This window comes from Phyllostomus discolor, chromosome 2 (assembly GCF_004126475.2).
Source record: "Phyllostomus discolor isolate MPI-MPIP mPhyDis1 chromosome 2, mPhyDis1.pri.v3, whole genome shotgun sequence".
Classification (NCBI taxonomy): Eukaryota; Metazoa; Chordata; class Mammalia; order Chiroptera; family Phyllostomidae; genus Phyllostomus; species Phyllostomus discolor.
In genome coordinates, this window is record NC_040904.2 from 32,043,636 (window position 1) to 32,055,688 (window position 12,053).

Here is a 12,053-nt window from a genome sequence, read left to right on the forward strand (position 1 = left end):
TAAATGTCTTGGTTCTTAGCTTATAACAATATTTCCAGATAACTTTTGGCCCCTACTTCTCTGTCCACTTAACTTCAGATCTAGGTTACAGGCAGTCTTTGCTGGGAAGAGGGCATCTAATTTTCTTTTTGCATTTGTAGCAGTACTCCATTTCTCAGAATTCACAAGATTATAGCTTACATTCCTCATTTTAAAACTTTCATTGATAGCACTTAGCACCAAGAAATCCACCACCCCTGTCATGCTTTTCCAACTCACATGTCTCTGCCCACTCCACAAAGTGCCCCCCCCCAGCCCCATCAGAGAACTTGCTCTGCCCTCAAACTCACCATACCTCATGCTATTCTCTTTGCTGGAAATACTGTTTATTCTTTGCATGGTGAAATTATTCAGCCTTAAAAGCTCATTCAGAGTTTTACCTGGCTCTAAACCCCCCACCCAAAAGTATCAAGAAGTTTTATTTTCCGGCTTCTAGAGTACAGAAGCTGGCAAGTAATGGGAGAGAAACAATGATTTATGGAATTGTCAACTGCATTAAAAATGAATTAGAGACTGATCTATCTGTCAGGAGCCCTCTTCTCTCTTACAGAATTTAAAGCTCCTTGTTTAAATTTCAAACATTCATTTCCCTTGTGGCTATAATTGGCTTGGACTAGCAACAGCCAAATGAACATATGTGGACAGTAGATGCCAAATAATGCAATTTTATTGAAATATGCATGTGGCTTTTTTCTTGGCGGGTGAATATACTGCTATCCCACCATATATACTTAGTTCGAAAAGTGCAGCATAAGGAAAAAACCAGATCCCATCTGCCAGGCAAAATAGCTATAAAGTGAAGAAATCAGGGTTTTTTTAATGAATCCATTGAGAGTAACTTGAGTTATTTTTTTAATGTAAGAGCAAATAAACTCTTGAACAGAGCTGCAGAGCAATGTAGTATTCTTTTAATTTATAGCTAGGCCAGATCCAAATCCTGGTTTTAGCTAAATTAGAATGTTCCCTGAAGAGAGAGTGATTAGACAATTTGAGTGGGTTTATGCTGGACTTCTAAACTCTAAGGGGACTAGAATTCTACTCTCAATTCAAGACAAGTAAACATTTTTCCATATATTCATGAGACTCATTGTACAACTTGGCTGGATACTTCTATTTTCTTCAGCGTATTTCGACAAAAACAACGGTATTGTTCTCTTACATTCCAGTCAAAAGGAGTGCAGAATAAGGGCAAACACCTGTTCTTTCTTTTCTCAGCCAATGTTTCTCACTCCATATTTGGACTTCCATTTTGATGAATTTTTTTCCTTATCTACTACAAGATAATTTGAATATAACTTTTTTGTAGGACTTTAATAGTTAACAAAAAAGATCCATAGTCATCAAAATTAATTGTAATGTGCCTCACATAAGGGCCAAGCCAAACAGATAGTGTACTTTATTTGGACTTGCTTGGGCTTGTCTCTATTGAGATGCATTATTTCCCTTAATAGTCACATAAGCCTTCTTCACAGCAGGATGGAGAACTCTGCAAAAACGTGACTTTGAAGCCCACATTTTTCCTGTACCAATTGAGCATCTTGGGCAACAGTTTAGCACGTCTGTCTCAGGCAGAGAATAACTCAGTTCGTATATATTTTACAGGTTAATGTGGAGATGTTCATATTATCATTAAGAAGCATGGCAGGGCATTTGAGTAATGATATATAAAGGCATTTTAAAAGTTCTGTGTCTCAGTATCAGGGTCAGGAAAACTTATTTTGCATCCCAGCTCTATCTTTGGGCAGCTGTGTGATCCAAGAAAAACACTTAATCTTTTATACTTCACTTTTCCTCATTGGATAGAGAAGGGTAAATTCCTTCCCCCAAAGTTACCAAAGCAGTTTAAATGAAAACAGAAAGTACAATGCCTAGAAGATACAGATAATAAATGTAAATGGAATCTGGACTATTTAGTGTAAGTTTTACCTGTTAATGCTGAAACCATGGACAATAATGACAACAGCACACAGATTTTGCATTCTTACAGAGTGCAGAAAGCTGGTCTAAGCACCAGATGTGTATGAGCTACCTAACTCCCGTAACAGTCCTTGAAGTAGTTCATCTCGTTATTTATATAGAGCAAGCCTGCAGTCTCATAAACACTGTCCTGTTCAGGACAGTACTTTACACATCAAAAATCAGAACATGGGAAGTGACCATGAAAACTTGAACATGATATATTTGAAATTAGAAATTCAAATCTTATCAAACTCAGAATTAAGAGTTAGAGTTCTTTCTTCTATGACATGTCATTATATTCCAGAAGCAAAATACTGCTGACCCTTGAACAATGTGGTTTTGAACTGCGAGGGTCCTGTTAGATGTATATTTTTCCACAGTTATATTAAATACATATAATAGCATTTTTGATCTGTGGTTGGAAATCTGAAAATGTGTTGAAGAGCCTACCGTATTTGTGTCTATACCATTTTATATAAGGGATTTGAGCATCCTCAGACTTTGGTACCTGTGACAGGTCCAGGACAATGCCCAGAGCATGTAGGACAGCTGTAGTTAAGTTTGGGGGGAGTGTTAGAATTATCTTTCTTAAATAAAGAAGAGTTACATGCATGTTTATATGCATGTGCAGGAGGTCTGCATTGTTCAAGGGTCAACTGTAAAAGAAATACATATTTTTATTATATATGAAAGAAACATACCAAAAGGCTGAATCATCCCTCTAGTATTTATCCCTTTGAGTAGAATGTGTTTTCTACATATGTAAATTGCCCAGAATTCTAAATATCTATATTCTATTCTTTTTACTTGAAGATAAATAGTAATTGGTATTTGGAACAAAGTTGCTAATACTACTTGATTGATTCCTGAAAGAATGGCATTATAAGAATATTTCCTTCCTACCTGAGTCCCAGGAGAGTTGGGAATGTCATGCTCCTTGGGGATCACACAAGGGGTGTCTTTAACTAAGGAGTGGGGATGTCCAGGAAGTTTAATCAGAGAACATCTTTGATTAGTTTAAAGAAAGATGGTGTGCAAATTGATGTTATAGGGAGAAGGATGGATATTATAGGTCATATGTAAATGTGTGGTCAGCTGAGTTGTGAAGATCTGAGCCCATCTTATTTGTTGCGGCTTGTCTTTAGCCCCTGCAAATCAGGAAATCCTGTCCTAGTATTTATGGTACATAACTGACACTTTGTAGTAAGTTAGACAAGTCGCTATATTCTGTCACTTGTATTCTTTTTAAATCAGGTACCTTGCTATGAGGAAGTTACTTCTCTTGTAGCATTGTTCCAATGCAACTTGCAAGGCAACTTGCCCCAGTAACTCCTTGCACATGTAAGCATTTTCTGTCAATATGCGAGGGCAGTGGGAGTGGGTTGGGAGGAAGAAAAGAGAAAAAGGAAAACCAAGACTTCTGACCTCTAGAGTGTTGGGCAAATATGTTAGCAATGTTTAAAATAATACAATCTGAGGGTTGAAAGAACCTTAAAAACCTCACAGTCTTAGTTCTCACTCAGTGAAGCAATCATTTTTGTAACCACATGTCTGATATCCACCCAACCTCTGCTTGAGTGCCTGTAGTAATTCTTGAGAATCAGTCTGTTCCCTTATTGTTAGAAGTATCTTTCTTAAATTAATCCAAGTGCTAACTCCATAGAACTTCTAGTCTTTGGAAAATGTCTTTTTTTTTATTTTTTTTAATTTTTTTATTTTAATCACTATTCAAGTACAGTTTTCTCCCCCCTACTCCCATTCCAGCCCACCCACCCAACCCTCCCCCCTGCCCCCCATTACCCCCCACCCCTAGTTTTTGTCCATGTGTCCTCCAAATTTGTTCCTGTAAACCCTACCCATTCCCCGCTGAAATTCCCTCTTCTCTCCCCTCTGGTCACTGTCAGACTATCCCCTATTTCAGTGTCTTTGGTTATATTTTGCTAGTTTTTTTGTTTTGTTTTGTTGTTTAGATTCCTGTTAAAGGTGATATCATGTGGTATTTGTCTTTCACTGCCTGGCTTGTTTTGCTTAGCATAATGCTTTCCAGCTCCATCCATGCTGTTGCAAAGGGTAGGAGCTCCTTCTTTCTTTCTGCTGCATAGAATTCCATTGTGTAAATGTACCATAGTTTTTTGATCCATTCATTTACTGATGGGCAAAATGTCTTGATACTCCCCTACTTGCTGGTCTTTCAAATGGTTGAAGCCAGTTTTCCTGATTCATTACTGTTTTTCTCCAGGTGAAAAATCAGCACTGCTTTAACGGCTTCTTATACTCCTTTGCCCAGCTTCTCTGAGAGTGTCCCAGATTAACAGTGAGTCCTTTTCATGTTTATCAAAGCTGCAGCTATTGTCTAAAATACATTATCATACAAAACTTGTTTTTCCCTGATTGTTTGTTACATATGCTTATTGTGGCAAATCACCCATAATCCCACCCCTGAGATAACCACTGCTGACCTTTTCATGTGCTTCATTTTATCTTTATATATTTTACATCATTTTTATAAAATGGATTACATATATAACTTTCAATCTTGCTTTGTTTCTAATGGTATGGTTTGAACATTTACTCTTTGGGAAGATGTGTGGAGCAAATTCTTCCTAAACCTAGTATTCTAACTTATATCCTAATGATATCTTCTTCTCGATCTCTTCACCCCAAGCAACTGCAGAAATTCTTTTAGAAGCACTTAGTCAACATCAAGGACTATGGTTATAAAGACTTGAAGTACTTCCCAGGTAATCACTGATAACAAAAACACTTCAGGTACAATAGAAAGTCAGTTTTTTTTTTTTTATTTTGAAAGTTGGTTTAAACTGAGAACACTTCTCTCTTCTTTGTTGACCAAGTCTTCCTTCTTGAAAAGACACTTCTGAGGCAGATAAAGAAACTTATACTCTCTATTCAAGGTATTTAATCTTTGTATTCTCATGATGACAAACTGAGTGCCATTAACCAAGGAGACCCTCTGCTGATGACAGAGGTGGATCCCCAGTGAAAGGAATCAAGTGAAGGTGAGGCAACACAAGGCTTTGTCACCATAGTTACTTTAAGTCAAAGATTATAAATGTATTGTTTCCATTATGAAAGATGCATTAACATTCCTTTATGTTCAGCCTTAGAAACCTTGTTATCATGGCCAGCCTATTTACTTACTTATCTCTTAAGAGATGGCTGGGCTTAATTAACATTTAAACATTAACCTTGAAGACATGTCCTGGGAGGTAGCCAGGGCAGGGGATAGAACTCTTTGAAAATGAAATGGAGTAATCTCAGAGAAATGCTAAAATTCTGAGAGAAGTAAAAACTTTATCTTACGACCCTCTTCAAGAATTTGCTCTTATTGGCCCAGAAAATTCTGGTAATGACCTCCTATGTCATTATGCATGCACCTGAATGAAGTGAAGGAGGAAATGGGGATACTTTGGGAAGCAATCCTGAAAAACAAAATTGCTATATACTTTGCAGCTAATCATTCATCTAGTTGTAGCAGATGTTTTCTTGTAAATGGTTAAATATATATATATATATATTCACAGTAAACCACTAGAATAATTCACATATTCATAACAATGAAGTAGAATGTTCTTTTATGACTAGGCTCTTGCCATGTTTTGGGAAATTGCTATCTCAGATTTTTCTTCTCCCTTTGTAGCAAATATATTGACAAGCACATATCTGAGTGAGAAGATGGTTATTGTAAACAGCTCTTATAAAGGTACTGCATGGTTGCTATTTCCAAGAGAATTTTTGAAGTATGAATTGTCTTTAACTATTTATAATAAATGTTCAGGGTAAAGAGGTTAACAACTAGCTTTTCAAAAATATCCTAAACTCTAGTCTTATTTGAGATTTTTTCTAACATTTCTTTGAGCCTTGGAAAGCAAGGAAAAACTTAACCATCACCGGAAGAAAGGCTGTAAAACTTAATATGATAATCCTCCCCAACTTGACTCCCCTTGACTTACCAGACTCCTACGCATCCCACATAACTTAACTTAAACATAATTTTCTTAAAGAATCCTTCTGTTAATCTGTACTAAATTAATCAACCCATCTCCTCACTACCTGATCACATTTTACACCCTCATATTCTTTACACCCTAAAATTCTTCACATTCTAGCACACTTTTAATTCTTACTCAGTGCCTGTGTGTTTGACCAAGATTAAAACTATGCCAAAACACAAACCTTTTCTTTCTCAATTGCTTTGTCCTCAGAACCAAATGTAGTGCCTTGCAAATGGCCTGCCCTCCATAAATGCTTGCTGAATGCATAAAATTGATGTACTAGATATACTCTATTAGGGTCCTTGAAACATGAGGGGTTTTTTTTCATAATATCACTTTATTTTTTGAAGATTTTATTATTTTTTTAGAGAGGGAAGGGAGGGAGAAAGAGAGAGAGAGAGAAACATCAATGTGCGGTTGCTGGGGACCCTGGCCTGCAACCCAGGCATGTGCCCTGACTGGGAATCGAACCTGTGACACTTTGGTTCACAGCTCACGCTCAATCCACTGAGCTATGCCAACTAGGTCATACTATCACTTTATTGATTTAATCTGAGAAAGGAGAAGAACTGTGGAAGGCAAAATCTAAGATGTCTGAATTGAAGCATACCCATAGTTACTGACACAGTCTGCCCTCTTTGGAGAAGTTCAAAGCTTCCTCCTTCTCACTTTATGCTCTCCTCTACTGCAGGAGGAAGGTAAACATGAAGAAAGGGCAGGACTGGATCCTAAACAAAGATATGAAACCCTCCATGTGCCAGTGAAAGAGGTAAAAACATCCTGTGTTCCAACAGCAAGTTTTCTTTGTAATTGGGAACAAATTTTGGCTCTAGACATTTGAGAATATGTGCTCCAGCAGAAAGTAGTTAGGGCTTGTGGATAAAAAGAGGGTACTGGGATAAATCTAACCGAAAGCAGCCTCATGGGATGATCTGAAACTCCTAACTGGACAGTTCATGGCAGGTGTCAGTCATTCCTCAGGCCTGTACCTTCTTTAGTAAATGATGTAAGTAAGCTCTGTCTGTTGTTCTTTATCTTGGTTAACATTACTTTGAAATGCTAGAAGTATTCCTCTTTTCCAGACCCCTGGAAGGAGTAACCACACTCAAGGGAGGAAATAATCTTAACTATCCTGTACTTTGCTTTCTCCTGCCTTCATGAAATCCTCTGTAGTTCCCTCCTTAAGTCCAAAGGTGTAAGAGAAAGTAAAAAACTGTCTTTCTCTGGAGCATTTAAGATCTTCCTTCCTGACATTTTTGGCTCAAGTAAATTCTTATAAATTTTTTACAGGTTTAGATGTTTCTTATGGCATAGACTATATGATCAACAATAGCATTTAAAAAGTATATATTATTATTATTATTACTTCTGTTTGCCTGAACCAGGATATTTGCTTTGTTATAGATAAAATGCTAATACTGTTTGATTTTAAAGAGAAATTACACAGGAAAAATTTTAAATTATCTTTTTTTGTGGAATTTTCCTTTTTCAGGGAACTGAAATAGTTATTCTAGGTCATTACAATTTGGGCGGGAGAGAAGAGACAAATTTCCTGTGTAAAAGAATTTCAACTCATTTATATACCTACACTATTTCATTATTCAAGTGTGGGCTATGAATAATGACTTCTTTCCAAAGAATATACTATGAAAAGGAGGTGAGGGGATGGAAGTAACTCTACAGCAGAGAAGTTTACCAACACTCCCTTAGCTGGGTGGCTAACATCAACAGTGATAGTCATGCCGGTAGTGTGTACCCCTGAGTGGATGAAATGAAAATGATACCTTACTTCTGCGATCTTCCCTATCATCATCATAGTCTAATATGAGAAAAACCATCAGCTAAATCTCAACAGAGGGATATTTCACAAAATACCTGACCAGTACCTCTCAATGTGATCAAGATCATCAAAAACATGGAAAGTCAGAAACTGTCACAGCCAAGAGGGGCCCAGGGAAACATGACAACTAAATGTAATAGGTGTCCTGGATGGGAAAGGACACTAGGTAAAATCCAGGGAAATATGAGTAAAGTGTGCACTGTAATTAGTAATAATGTAGGATTATCAGTTCATTGGTTTTAACAAGTGTACTCTACTAATGTAAGATGGTAATAGAGGAAACTATGTGTGGAAAAGTATGTTGGATGTACATGTTTCTCTTTTGTCCCCACTCCACCCCTCTATCTTCCTACTTCCAACAATTTTCAGCAGTCAAAGTGTTCACAGCACAGAAACTATTTAATCATAAAGAAGTTTTTAAAACAGTTCCAAAAAATCTTGGTTTCACCAGCCAAGCTTTCTTGAGATGATATGAGGTAGTAAGGAGTGCTGCCGATGGAGTGTGTTATGGACTCTTCAGGCTGCCAGATTGACCTGCTGCAATAGATACACAACTATGACCCTTTTTTAAGGTTAATTCCTCCACTTGGGCTTTGAATCATATCACTCTAAAGAGCCACAAAATAAACAATATAAATATGTATTTTAGACATATGTTGGATAGTAATAAGTGCTAAGAGACAAATAAAACATTTCCATGAAAGACAGTATGAAACAATGTCAGACTGTAGAATTTTAGATAAAGTGTCCAGGGCTGGTCTCATTGGGGGAGGTTACTAAAGAGTAAAGAGAAGAAAAACTAAAAGATATGAGAAATTCAGACACGTGGATACCTCCAGGGAGACAACCAACAAATTCCCAGGCAGTGGGAACAGCTAATGTGAAAACACCAGGAGGGAACATGCCTGGCATTTTTTGAAGCCAAGGTAGCTGGAGCAGAAAGAATGAAGAAAAGAATATTGAGATAAAATAAGGGAGATAGGGAACCAGATTATTTAGGTGGTTGTTCAACATACTATTTTGGTTTTTAGTCTGAGTGATGGAGAAACCAATTGAACTGCTTTTAAAGAGAGGAATAGTAGGAAAATAATTATGTTTTCTAGGTAGAAAATAAATTATGGAGAACTACGGGCAGGAGGAGACTAGTTTAGAAGTGACTGCAATACTGCAGGCAAGAGAAGTTGATGTCCAGGAAGGATGTCAAGAGTGAAGTGGGAAGTTGTTAATTTTGGATATAATTCCATGCAGAGAGAGATGAGCATTTGCAGATGTAATGGATGTGGAGAGTGAGAAAAAGTTAAACACCAAGATTTATGGAAGGATTACATTAGTATTTAACTGAAATGGGAATGACTACAGAAAGAGCTAGAACTATTTATTTATTTACTTATTACTTACTTATATATTTTTTATTTTGAAAGAAAGGGGAAAGGAGAGAGAAGGAAAGGGAAACATCAATGTGAGAGAGAAATATCGATTAGCTGCCCTCTGTAGGCTCCCGACTGGGGACCGAGCATGCAACTCAGGCATGTGCCCTAACTGGGAATCAAACCGACAACCTTTCCATTTACTGAACCTTGCCCAACCACTGAGCCACACCAGTCGGGACGAGCTAGAGCTTTATCAAGTAGAGACAGATATTAGGAAGTCAATGTTGGCCATGTTATATTTGAGATGCTTATTAGATTTTTCAAGTGAAGATGTCAAGTACGCTCTTGGAGTCATGAGTATAAACTCCAGGCAAGCAGTCCAGGTTGATGACATAGAGTTTTGAGCCATTGGCATATAGATGATATTGCAAACCATTAGACTAGGTGGGATAACCTAGGTAATGAGTGGAGACAGAAGAGAGAAGTGGTCCAGAGATTGAGTTCTAGAAGTTCCAGTGTCTGCTAATTTTCATTCTTCATCTGATGCCCCTTGTGTGTATTTTTTCAGACTTAGCCCCTCTATAAATAACCATGAATGGTTGACATTGCTTTACTGTATATTAAACATATAAAGCTACATTAACTGGCAGAGCATAAAGATATGAGTAGATCAAATAAATAGGATCAAGCTGTCATTAACAGACCTATGCACACACAAACATGTGATTTACAGCAACAGTGGTAGTATGATAGCAGGGAAAGATGGTCTTTTCAACAAGTGCTATTGAGAAAAGTGGTTATATATGTAAAAAAAGAAAAGAAACTTTCACATCATACACAAACATTGTATTCCACATGTATTGTAGATCTAGATGTGAAATGTAAAACAATAACACGTCTCAATGATAATATAGAAAAATTACATTCATTATGAATATAATCACATTATAGGTGAAAACTTATTAAATGGGAAAAATACCAATGGTAAGGGAAAGATTGGTAAATGGGGTTATATATTAAATTTACATTTTTATTCATTAAAACATACCATTAAGACAATTAAAAACAAAGCACCAATAGGGAGACATGCTTTCAACACATATCACTAATAAAGAGCCATCTTTCCAGACTGTATAAAGAACCCCCACATAGGAAAAAGAGAGAATTCAACAACAGCAACAACAAAAGCAAGAGAACTGAAAAGGCGCTACACACACACACCCAATGACATTAAATATCCAGTAAACATATGGAATATTTGGAAAGATAATAATCCTCATTAGTAATCAGGAAAATGCAAATTAATATAACCTAAAGAATGGCTAAATGTTATAATACTGATAATAGGTATTAAGGGGCAATGGGAATGCTCACACACTAGTATTGGCTGGTATATTGCTACAACTAATTTGGAAAAATATATCTCCTTAAGCTGACCACATTTTCTGAACTGTACTTTTCTTTTTAAATATACATTCAAGATAATGCAGAATGTGGGTACCAGAGACATGACAAAAGTGAATATAGCAGCATTATTTACCATCATCAAAACCGAAAACAATATTCTTCATCAGTATGTTGAAATAACTTCTCACATGTCCATAAATAATGGGTGGATGTAATGTTGAGAGAAAGGCCAAGATCATACTGTATATTTAGTATCACCAATTTAAATAAAGTTGAAGAACAGGAAAAACTGGAGTGTTTAACAATACAGGCTTTGATGGTATCATGAAAAGCAAGTAAATTATTATCCTAACATTCAAAGTATTGGCAAATTTGAGGGGGAGGGAGTGATTGAGAAAGGGCACAAAGGGGCCTGCTAGGCACTGACAGTATTTAATTCATGGTCATGATAAGAGTTACTTTGTGATAAAGGATTGCACTCTCAAAAAAAAAAAAAAAAGATTGCATTGGTGAACTGAAAAGTCAACAGCTTGTTTTGTTCTAGCTCCCTGGTCAAGAGGGCATGCCCACTGCAGTGTCATATTACATGTTTCCTTTGGTTTTATCTTGAGTCAGCTCTAGAATTAGTAGAGCATTGTAGCAGAAACCAAATGGGGGAATGGAGTAGCATGATCAGATCAGACCAAGAAGAAGAGCCTATGATCAGCTCTATCTCATTTGGCAATCTGATGGTTAGGTACTCTAATTGATCTCGGAACCACTCATGAACCAAAGAAGTAGTTATCTTATGATCAATTACTAATATCTACTGTCTTAATCTATCCACTGACTGGGTAGCTTATAACAACAAAAATTGTTTCTCATAGTTCTGGAAGCTGGGAAATCCCAAGAGCAAAGTACCAGTATAGTCACCTTATGATGTGGACCCTCTTCATGGTTCGTAGATGGTGCATTCTCTCTGTATTCTCACATGGTGGAAGGGGGTAGTGATCACTGTGAGACCTGGTTTATAAGGTACTAATCCCATTCATGAAGGCTCCGTCCTCACAACCTGATTACCTCCCAAAGGCCCTGCCTTTTAACACCATCACATAGGGTGGGATTTTAGCCTATGAATTTGAGGGAAACAGACATTCAGGCCCTAGCATCCACTGTTAGTAGATATTTCCATATTTGTTCTAAATTATACAATTCCGAGGAAAGTGATTAGTTCAAAATCCTGCTGAAAGGTGAGTCTTGGAGGACATAATTCAGTTAAGCCTGGGCTTAAATAGAAACTCCAAAACCTGTGATATAAATTTAGCTTTCATGTTGCCTTCTGAATAAAAGGAGGGTGTGTGTTTTGAGTCATGCGTGTGTGCAATGGGGAGGGGTGGAATGTGAGGTAGAGAATGATTTCTCAGTAACAGGAAATCATTAAGTACC